Here is a 12,051-nt window from a genome sequence, read left to right on the forward strand (position 1 = left end):
ATACCTGTGGTTGAGCTGGGATTTGAACCCGGGCATGTATGATGCTAAAGCCACATTCTTTCCATGGCACCATGCTGATTCTGAGCTTAGTATATGAGGCTCAAGTGGGGGGGGGTGCTGTTGAGAGGGAGAGGCAGTCCTGGGTAATAATTCTTGGGCCTCTGGGAAGGTACCAGCTGTGAGTCTGGGCACCTGATCAGGTCCTGCTGCCCGCTGAAACCGAGGGAGTGAGTCCCATCTGCAGAAGGTGATGCTCAGTATACCTTGCAAGGCTGCTGTGAGGAGCAGAGATAGTGCACACACACCGCCTGCACCGTTAGTTGCTCGTTCAGTTTACATATATCTATTATTATGAGGTGATGGGTCTCAAACTTTAACATGCATGAGGAATATCCAGGAATGCAAATGGCTAGGCTTTTTTCCCAAAGATTCTGATTGGCAGGTCTAGGGTGAGGTCCAGGAATAGCTGTAGTTCACCATTTTGCCCAGGTGATTCTGATGCAGGGGAGAGGAAGATGCCCTTTGAGAAACAGTCTTCTAAAGAAAAACATGTGGGGCCACTGACTGCAGAAAACCTTTATTCCTGAGTCCAAATCAGATTCTAGAACTACGGCCTCTGCCCCGGGCCATCCAGTGTCAATGGGACAGAGGGAAGCCACTGGTGGAGGTGGATGCAGAGATCACAGCTTGAGCCTGTGGCCCACAATCTTGTCCTAGCCCTTTCGACAGGTACGGATGATCCACTCATGCTCGTCATCATCTGCAAGGAAAGAGAAGGAGCCGGTCGTGCTTGGTGCTATCCAGGACCTTCCCTACCCTTGGAGTCCCCTAGGTGGGGTCTTGGGACTGAGGTGCACTGCAGCACAAGGTGGTGGTCTGTTGGTGGTGACCAGTCTGTTTAGCTCTGTGCTGGGGAGGAACAGACCTTTCACTAAAACCAAATCCCTCACTTGCCCAGTCTTGTGCATGCTGCTTATAGAGGCAAGTCATCTGGCCACCCTGAGCTGCACTGATCCCTACAGGCAATCAGAGAGCAGCAGCTTCACACTCAGGCCCCTGCCTGGTCCATCTCACCACAAGCGGCACCCCTGGTACTGCGGGTCCGGGCCTTGCCGTAGTGCTAGGAGACAGAGTCTTCAGATTTTACTTTCCTTTCTGGGCTCTCCATTCTTGACCCTTTAAAGAACCTGTGGTTTCCCCAGGAGGCCAACACCCTTGGTATACTCAGGACCTTTCAGTGAGGAGCAGAGAGGAGGCAGACAGGAGCTTGTTGGTATTCCCTGAAGTTTAAGGAAGTTTAGTGCTCATGACCACCTGATAGGCAGAGGTCGGTCTTTCCCAGTATTTTACAGATGAACAAACAGAAACTCACAGAGGTCGAGTCACTTGTCCACAGCCCCAGGGTTAGCATGTGGGAGAGCCTGGAATGTCAACCCTAGTGCCGCCCAACTTCAAAGCCTGTGCAATTTTTTAAACCTCAAACACAGAGAGTTGAGTGAATCCCATTCTTCAGTCCACAGCACACCACCGTCATCTCCTTGTGCAAGACCCCTCTTTGGATTTACTTTTATTTTTTCCCCTTTCTCCTCTGAATCTACACCCACCTACTCCCCCACCACAGCAGAGACCCTCTCTAATGGTGGGATATGTAGCCCTAAACGTGCATGTAGCTCTGTGAAATATGTACTTTTGTTTTGTGTATGAATGTGCTTTTAATTTACATAAATGGCATTGTGCTGTGAATTTCATTGTCTTACTTTTTTCACTCAACACTATGTTTTCAAGCCCTATTGTCGTTGCTACATGTGCATCTAGTTCTTTGCTTCTTACTGCTACCTAATATTCCATGGTTGGCTCCTGGCACATTTAACTCTCCATCCGCTCAGTGGTGGATATGGAGGTTGCCTGCAACTCCCTGCTCCCAGGAACAATGCTGAGATGAACGTTCTCATCAGGTCCCTTCGTGGATATGTGGAAGAACTTCCCTGGAGCTATATTCCAGAAAGCGGGTCACTGGGTCCTACATAGACTCGTGCACCTTCATCGGGACTCCCAGCTAAGCCCCTGCTCTTCCCACCATACTGCCTGCCTGCCTTCTGCCCGTCTCCCTTCCCTCCTTCATTCCCCGCTTCCCTCTGCACCAGCCTCTGCCCCAAGCAGCTCTCCTCGGGGCTACAGTGCTGGAGGAGTTCTTTAACCTGTGCCTAGCCTCCCGCATAAGAGATGGGGGGATGGGACTACCCATCCTCCTTGGGTGACAGATGGCAGAAGCTGGGGAACAAGGGAACTCCCTGAAAACTGACATGCAGAGGCCAGCAGAAGCCTGCCCTTCACATCAGATCCCCCTGCCTAGGGATGCCTTCTTCTTCTGTGAAAAGCTCCAGACCCAGGGTCAGGGAGATGGAGGCTCATCCAGAGCCTACTGTGTGCTCGGTGCTTTACAGATACTGCATCTCACTGGATCTTTGTAACAGCCCAGCAGGGTAGGGGAGATTACCCCCATTTTATAGACTGGATGAGCCTTGTCCTGGGTCCAGGGCCAGTGGAATTCAAACCAAGGTTCACCAGGTTCTGCAGCCTGACTCCTAACCCCAGGGCAGATGTGGTAGTGCCAAGAGCATGCAGAACCAGCCACCTCTCCACTATTTCTTTTCATGTGACCTAAGGAAAAAGGCTTGCTGCTTGGCATGCTCTGGCTTTTGAGGACTTCCCTAAATAGCCAGTGGGCCTCAGTTTCCCCTGAGGAGGCTGCGGGGGAATCCTCACTGAGGCTGGGACACCCAGGGGTGGGGAGAGCGGTGGTGATGCATCAGCACACAAGGAGTTAAGTGCTGGTGGAGCCCACTTTTGCCACACTGTGAGCAGCCTGGTTGATAATTACAGTTCTGAAGTCTCTAGGCTATTCGAATCAGTGCAGCTGCAACCTCTTCAGCGGTAACCCCTGAAACCAGACAAACTGGGTGTATTGTACTGCGCCAGTCCTCAGGCCCCTCCCTGATCGTTAAAAATTGACAGCAATGGACTTAACAGCCCTCTTCACTACCCCTTTCACTCTCTACCTGGCGGCACAGCCACCAATTTGAATCACAGATGCCTCCCCTCCCAGCAGCTGCTCACCAACCCTCCCTCCACCTCCCCTGCGCCTCCCTGGCTCCCTGGCCCTGCCACGCCAGGGTGAGGCTGCTGGAGCACATTTCATCAATATTTAAAATGGAATTAAACCTGCAGCTTTGATTAATGCCTCCCAGATCCTGGGAGTTGTGATTACTATTTCACAAATTGCGATTGTTGGAATATGTTAATATGATTGTCTGAGAACATCTTCACCTTCTCAGATAATTTTCCCCCTTTTCTGGCAGGAGGGGAGGGAGAGAGTAGGAAGAAAAAAGATGGGGAGAAATTACCCCGTAAACTCTTTAATCAATTGTGAATTATTACCATTGGCACCATTGGCAGTGGTGCAGAGGGAAGGGAGGAAGATTTCTTGTTTGGTGCATTTCTCTTTGAAAGTTTTTAGCCTCTGTTGGCTCAGTAATTCTACTCTGGGACACTATCTTAGGGAATAATTTATTTGTCTCGGGACTATTTAGAATCACGAAAAAGGAAAATTTACATTTCCAAAACCAATGGAATGATTATTTTGCTGATATTCATTCATTTAACAAATAATTTCTAAACCCTGACTATGTGCCAGGCATCGTGCTAAGTTTGGAGGTGGGGGTGTACACTATAAGCTATGTGAGGGGATATTTAGCAGCTATTGAAAATAATAGTTATGAAGTCTGTATAGTAACATGGGGAAATGTTTTTCATGTGATAATAAGCAAAAAAAAAAAAAAAAGAAAAAAGAAAAAGAAAAAGGGAAGAGGCAAGAAACAAAATTACAGACAGTATATTCTGTGTAAAAATTGTGCACAGGAGAAAAATTAAAGATAATAAATTGAAATGTGGATAATGGTCAGCTCTGAGCAGTGTAACTAGAGAGATTCTCCTTTTTGATTTTGGCTTTTCCCAAGTCTTCTTTCATTGATGTGTATTGATGATAGAAAAACATTAAAATAATTATTGGCTTTTTCCCCTACCCTCCAATTTAACTTTCTTAATGGAGATAAAAAATTTCTAGATTCCTAGAAATACCAAAAGTGTTCTTGGACTTCTAAAAAGTAAGAAGACCTGGCATAAAAATATTGGTAAAACGCATAAAAATCAGATAACAGACAAATCTCCTGTGCAGAAGAATTCCAAATAATTTATGTACTCTGTCCTCAAAGAGTTGGAGCAAAACTCCCCACTTCTTAAGTGTGGCTGTGCATAGTGACTTTCTTCCAAAGAGTACAGTATGGAAAGGGAGAAAAAAAAAGAGTAACTTGACAATGGAAACCTGACAGACACTACCTCGGCCAGGTGATCGAGGTTAACATCAACATCAATAAGTCGTATTGACAGTCTGTACCCCTGAAATGACGGGATGAAAATGGCACTTCATGCCTGTGTCTTCCTCCTCGAAACCCACAATTCCAGTCTAATCATGAGAAGAGCGTCAGACAAATTCCAATTGAGGGACATTCTACAAAATACCTGACCAGCACTCAAAACTGTCATCAAAAACAAGGAAAGTCTGAGCAACTGTCACCCCCCATGGAGAGCCTAAGGAGACATAATCAAGTCTAATGTGGTGTCCTGGATGATATCATGGAACAGAGAATGGACATTAGGGAAAGACTGAGGAAATGTAAATAAAGTATGAGTTTTAGTTAATAATCGCATGTCACTATTAGTTCATTGTGACAAATGCACCATACCATATAAGATGTTAATAATGGGGGACACTGAGTGTGGGGATCACTAGGAACTCTGTGCTATCTTCACAATAATTCTGTAACTCTAACTGCTCTAAAATAAAAAGTTTATTTCAAAAAATGCATAAAAATCCAGTGTGCTCCCTGCAAGGTGAGAGTATCATGATCTCTAAGAGTGAAATCCCTTCACTCCCCAACCATCCAAAAAAATGTCATTCACACCTTTTGCTCTCTCATGGCCCCTTCATACCACAATTTTGGAATCTATACTTATTTGCCTATTTTCTCATGATTTTCTCTCCAATTAGACTGTAAGCTCTCAATGCAGGGACCATGTCTGCTTTGTTTTGACCACTGGACCCAGCATACAGTCGATGCCCAATAAATGCTTTGCCAGATGAAGTCTGGAATAAGCCTTTTTCATTCTGACATCCCTCAATTGCCAACAACAAACATTCCTTGAGCATCCACTTACTGGCATTCAGGTCTTAACTCAAATGTCACCTCCTCAGTGACCCCTAATCTAACTGCCTCCACTCCGAGTCACTCTATCTTGTCTTCATTTTATTTTCTTCATAGCATTTATCACTCTGCAATTTATTATTTACGTGTTGTCCAAGCTATAAGCTTCAGTGATGCTGGAAGCCTCATCTGCTTGTTCACTGTGGTATCCCCAGTTCTTAGAAGTATCTGGCACATAGTAGGTGCTCAGTCAGTATCTTGAATGAATGAATGAACACGTTCAATCCTGTGGCCAGCCCTGTGCCTAGTGCTGGGGACAGAGGGGACTCAGACCCAGCAGTGAGTGCTGCCAAGAGGCCCAGTCCAGGCACTCTTCAGTTTTTAGTCTGTCACTGGGGCAGGAAGATGTCTTTATTCTGGTTCTGAAGCTTTGGAAGGGACCTCACTGCCACTTGCATGCCCTGCCCACACAGATCACTTGGAGAACCGGGCTTACAAACAACAAAAGGAACTTGCTGCAAGAGAGACCTCAAATCTGGCCATGGAATCCCCTGATAAAAAGCCTTCCCTGAAAAGGCTCTCCACTGCTTAGCCTGGACTCAAAGGCCCTTCAGGTCTTCCTGCTTTCCAGGCCTGCTTTCCTCCCTGGCTCACTTCACACTGTAAAATGCAGCCACCCTGAAGAACTGTAGCTTGTCTTTTCACTTTGTTGTTTCTTTTGCTATGCAGAAGCTTTTCAGTTTGATATAATCCCATGTTCCCATGTTCACCAGTGCCTCTGTGCCTTTGTACATGCTGTTCCCCTGAGGGGAACACTCTTCCTTTCAGGACCTGGTTCAAGTGCAGGGCCTCTCAGAGCTCAACAGAGGCCCAAGGCACTTTCCATGTCTGGGCTTTAGTGTATATAAAAATGGAAAAAGGCCAAACAAGATGATTATACTGTGGTATATTTTAAACATTTGCATTTGATAAGTTATTGCTTTTAATACAAACAACCAAATGTAATATAAGTGTGTTATTCCAGGATTTCTTATAAAAAATATAAATTCACAGTGTGGTAAAGACATTTGGTCAGGAAATGGGGTGTGAATTTAGAGTTGTCTGATGAACATGGTCTTCCTTCAGCCCTGTCACAGTCCAAACGTTGGGCCCCTCATGAATGTGTGTGGGCTGGCTCAGTGCCCTGAAAGCTGTCCCCACCACCCTGCACACTATGGCTTTGCCTGGACGTCAGCCTCCCCTGACCCAGGCTGAGGTCATTCCCACCAGCCGGAGGCAGCCACGTCCGATGGTCTTCAGGGCCCAGCACAGATCGGCACTTAAAAAGTATTTAATAAATACAGGGTGCATGAATGAATAAAGAAATGTAAATTTGGCGACATGAAAGTAACAGGTTTACCCTGTGGGATTTGACAAAGGGGGAGGAATTCTTTCCCCACCCTAGGCAAACGGGGCTCCTGAGAGGTCACGGCAGGCCTGCCAAGTGCAGGTCCCAGGTCACTGGCTGCTGTTTCCTCTTGAGAATCGAGGCCATCAATCAGGCAGCCCCACCACAGAGAGGCTGGGTTGTCTGGGTCATACCTGGCCACTAACCACTCAGGAAGCTCAAAGCTGGGATGGCCTGGGGCCTGCCTCACAGCCAAGGAGGGCAGGGCCAGCCCATACAGGCTGCAGCTGCGCTTGGCCCAACAAGCTCTGCCCAGGTCACTAAAGGTGACATTATTGCAGTCTGCAGGTCAGCAAGGTGTTGGGGGAAGAGATCCTGAAAGTCTCAGAACAGCTGCAAGGAAATATCAGCTCCCCAGATGGCTAGCAGGGATGCAGGCAGTGTGCGTGATGGTTAAGAGCGTGGGCTTTGGGGCTCTGTGCAACCAGCTCAGAGACCTTGGACAAGTGGCCTCAAACCTCCCTGGATGTCATTTCCTCATCTGTGAAGCTGCCTACCTTAAGGGTTCCCGTGAGGACCAAGTGAGATCATTCCTGAAAAGTGCTTAGCCCTGTGCTGGTGCACAGAAAGTGCCAAAACCCAAAAGGAAAGCCAGACGTTGTCTCTGCAAGGTGTGCTTCAGGGTGCATATGACAACACAGCACAGACTGGAAGGAGTTCTGGAACAGACAGACCTTGGTCCGGTGCTGAGCCACCAAATTGCTGGGTGATTTTGGACAAGTCACTCCCCCTCTCTGAGCCAGGCTCCTCATCTGTACAGTGAGTTTAATCAGACCTCCTCCAGAGGGCAAAGTGAGGACCGGCCAGGATGAATGGCACTCGGTGAGCACCCAGGAAGTAGAAGCTACAATTGTCATTCTGATGGGTCTTTAATTCCCAAACTGGATACCTGAAAGGGAGTGTCCTTGAGGGACTCACTCAGGACACTCCTAGGACCTCTGCTTCCCTGCCAGGATGGAGGGGGGAGCCAAGGGAGGAGCAGGACTTTACACAAGGATCAGCATCATAAGGATCCAGAGCCGCAGCTCAGCTAATGATTTTTGTTCAAAGCCGGGAGGGCAGGCTGGGGCAGGCGAGCCCAGTGATGCCAAACACACAGATTAGGGTCACTGAGCACCCACAAGTTGGGCTCTGCCACCTCTTGCACACCTTTGGTCTGAGCACAGCTGCAGTCACCACTGCTATGCAGCGCCCACCCTGTGTGAGTGGGGGGGCTGGGGTGGGGACTGGGAAAGGGAGGAGACCAAGATGAAACAAGCATCTAGCCTCAGGAGAGAGGAAGAGGCTACACCGGCCGGCCGGCCGGCCTCTAGGAGGTCACACAGTGAGTGGCTGGCTGAGCATTGCTATGTGTGAGTCCCTGAGGTCTGAGTGTGGTGTGATCACATGCAGAGGGAGGAGGCACTTTCAACCCGCAGAGACAGCCCAGTGCCCATCCAAAATGCCAGGCTGGCAATGAGCACAGGGGCTCGGCCAGGTGCTGGGGAAAGGGGGCTTCTGAAGTGGGGGCTGCCCTCTTCTGCTGAAGCCCATCCTCAGGGGGCTCCAGGCTGGGATGGGGGGTACATAGCAAAACAGGCTCCCCAGCCTATGAGCACCTGTGGGGCCACCTACAGCCCTGCCACACCCGCTGTGCAAGTGCAGGGCTGTGTGAGCCGGTGGGGAGCACGAAGGCAGTGCCACGATGAGGGCGTTACAGCTCCCAACAAGAAAGAAGCTTTGAACTTTGCTGGCAGAGGCGGTGGCCAGAGGCCAAGGGCACAGCACCGTCAATATTGACTGAGGGGTCATTGCCCAGGCAGAGCCTGCCACAGGGCACTGGGGAAGGCCTTGAGGCTGCTTTCGCTTCTCCTGGTAAAGAAGCATCTTCTGGGCTGGGTAAGCCTTTGGGGAATGGATTAGGGTGAGCCACTTCACCCACTGGGAACTAGAGGCACAGGGCCCAGCACCCACACACATTTCAAGGCCTAATCAAATGCAAGAGGCTTGGGAAAAAATGCTTAACTCTAAAATATAAAAAAGAAAAACTGAAATTAATAAATCTCATAATTAATGCATTCAGACTTAATTGATTATAAACTTTAGAAATTAAAACCATTTATTACACTTGAAATTTGTTTGTAGGCTTGATTTTCTCACTGTTCCAGAATTCTCCAGTATGCACATGACTCAAGAAATCAGTCGATTGTTAAAGACTTGTAGTCAAACAGTTTACCAAGCAAAGTTATAAAGATCCTTTCAAAGTTTTAACTGCAAAAAATTTATATTTAATGTGGGAATGTGGATATATTTTGTTTTAATGTGTTGAAATAATCGGGTGAGGTCTCCAGGGTCAGGCCTGGAGCTGGATTTGGAGCTATCAACGGGGAAGGGTGAATTGGGGCATGTGATCACACACACTCATATTAGGAAGCACTTCCCTGTGCCTGGTGCCATGCCTGCCACTTTGAATGCCCGGTCTCATGCAATCCTCTTTAACACCTCCGTGTATGCACAGCCGCTGTTTTCTCGAGTGGGAGTTTTAGTTGCTCCAGCTGATGGGTAGGGAGAAAAGTGCCCAGAGTCACAGTGACTCTTGGAAATCTCTTAGGAGGACTCCACGCTGGAGAAGGACATCACAGTAAGTGACACCCAGCCAGTCTTCTGACATTGTTGGTACAGAGAGTTAGTCCTGTTGTTGAGGTCTAGATGCATAGCCAACTTGTGTTTATTGGTGACACTGGTCAAAAATACATATCCTTAAATACAAGAGTCATCCTCTGTGTGTCAAGATGCTCCCAGGACAGGAGGCACGCAGGCTGGAGACCGACTGATTCCGAGAAGTGTGTGCTGAACGCAGGGGACATGCAAAATCACCAACACTTTTTATGGTCAATGTTCTTCTTGCTTCCCCTCTTTCATCTTTTGAGCCCTGATAGTTGAATATGTGTTCACCAAACAAGTTCATGAGGCCTAGCCAGTGCACTAAGGCAGCCAAGTACAGGGAAGCCAAGTACCACAGCCAAGATCACTTTGGCCTGACCCCGTAGCATTTGCTCTGAACCTCTCTCTTCTACCTCTGCTCCCCGCTGCACGTGGACGATGCGCTGAAGGGGGCCTGGCAGTTGGGAGCCTGTTGTCCAGCTGGCAGATGCTGAGGGCTGGATTAAGGCTGGGGCAAGGGGGGACAGCCAGAAGGGATGTTAAGAAGGAATCTGCAGAACTCTGTGACAGGCTAGAACTCTTTGAATCCTCACGGCAATCTCATAAAGTCAGTGCTATTATCTCTGTTTCACAGGGGAGGGTACTGAGGCTCAGAGGTGAAGCCTTCTGTCCAAGCTCACCCAGCTAGTGAGAGGTGCAGGGCCACAGCCAAGTCTGTCCTCAGAGCTATAGTCCTCAGCCACTAGCCACTTCCCTGAGAAGCTTTTTTGCAACTCCTGTCATTAACTCCTCACTGTCTGAAGGATTGAAGCAAAACTCCCTAACCTGGCATTCAAGGCTCTCTCCTGCCCACACTGGGTCCTCTGCCTTGAATGCCCAGCTCAGACCCACTCCTACGCACCCATCAAGGCCCAGTCTGTCTATCGCTGCCTGAGGCAGGCCCCCTTGACTCCTCCCCCGTCCCTCAGCACACAAGTGGGTCTCAGGTGCTCTGTCTCGAGATTCATCTCTCTGTGCCTTTGCCATGCTGTTCCTTCCCTTCCATGCAGCAATCCACCTCTCATCTTTTATGGCCTAACTGAACACCACCTCCTCCCCCAGCACTCTGTGATTCTAGCTCCTGGCGCCAGAGAAACAGGGACACTCCCAGTTTTGGGGGGGAGAGAATCTCATATTTGATATTTCAATGTAAACATTAGTATAAGCATCATAGGGAATAGAGGATTGTGTTTTTTACTTCCTTCCATATTCTTTTTTATGGTTTATGTTATTTTTATGCTTAAAGTGTATTTTGAGAAATGGGAGGTTCGCTGCAGTCTTTTGAGCACTTGGGCTGCCTAAAGGCCCTGGGCTTCTGTCTAGAGAACACCCATCCCGGTCCTGTGACTGTCATAAACATATGCATCTGTTCCCCCCAGCACTGTGCTGGTTTGGGTAGGGTGACCAGCACTGGGTCTGGCCCCCAAGTGAAACCCTGGTGTACGCAGGGACTCAGCAGAGGCCTGTGTCTGGTGGGAACTTAGGAGGTATGTGGCTCTAGGTGGATAAGAAATGATGGGGATAATGGGGAACCCACCCAGAAGAGAATGCCAGGGGCTGGGTTGGGACATCAGAAAACCACAGGACTCTAGTCCAGTCTTGAAATCGGCATCAAAAGCAGGTGGGAGGAGGCCAGAGAGCAGTTCGCCAAGGTGACAGTGGCTCATCCCTTTGGGATATAGAGTTAAGGAGGCCCCAGTTTTTTAACTTTTCACCGCAGGGTGTAAAACACCCACAACTGTGGTCGCCGACATGCACCAAGCGCCCTGCACAGGCCCGGCACTGCTCTCGCTGGATCCCTGAGCTTTCCCACTTCATACTCACCACAACCCTGTAAGGGAGGTCTGCATTTTTCAGACAAGGAAACTGAAGCTCAGAGAAATTAGAGATGAGCTCAAGCTCACACAGCTGGTAAGAGGCAGAGCTGGGATCTGACTGCAGATCTGGCTGACTCTAAAGTCTGGCTCATAACCCTATCTGCCTCTCCTGGACCTGAGGTTGGGCGGGGGTTTTGGCCATCTGCCCTGAGTTCCAGAGCTTGGCTGGAGGAAGAAAGATGAAGCTCTTACCCTGTGGGCTCTGGCTTTGCATTCACTTCTATTAAAGGAGGCAAAACAAACAGTGCTGGCCTGGGTTGACTCCAGCTGTGAAAGGGGAAGCCGTGTCCTTTGGCCGCCTCCACGAGGCTGCTGTGGGGGGGGGGGGGGGAGGATGTATTGTTACCAGAATCCGATGGGCACCATGGCTGGAAGGGGAATTTCCAGGGCCTTTGGGATTGGGATGGGGAGAGAGGATGGCAGTGGGCAATTCCTGCAGGTCAGGGAGAGAAAGCAAGCCAGACAGCTCTCACTCCTAGAGCAAAGATCTCGACAGATGCCTGTGGATAGCTTCCATGTGGCCAATCCTGCCCTCTGTAGGCAAATTCTGTTGCTGGGTTCAAGTGTATTTTTCTAGGGGAAAAAGTCCTTAACTTTGCTCAGATCCTCAGAGAGATTGGTGACTCAGAAAGTGCCACAGTGTATCTCAGTGGTTCAGGGCATGGCCTCTGGTGTCAGAGAGACCTGGGTTCAAATTCTGATGCTTCTCTTTACTAGCTGCATGACCATCAGTAAATAATTTACTCCCTGAGCCTCCGTTTCCCCATATGCCAAACAGGGATAA

This window comes from Cynocephalus volans, chromosome 17 (assembly GCF_027409185.1).
Source record: "Cynocephalus volans isolate mCynVol1 chromosome 17, mCynVol1.pri, whole genome shotgun sequence".
In the NCBI taxonomy this organism is placed as follows: domain Eukaryota; kingdom Metazoa; phylum Chordata; class Mammalia; order Dermoptera; family Cynocephalidae; genus Cynocephalus; species Cynocephalus volans.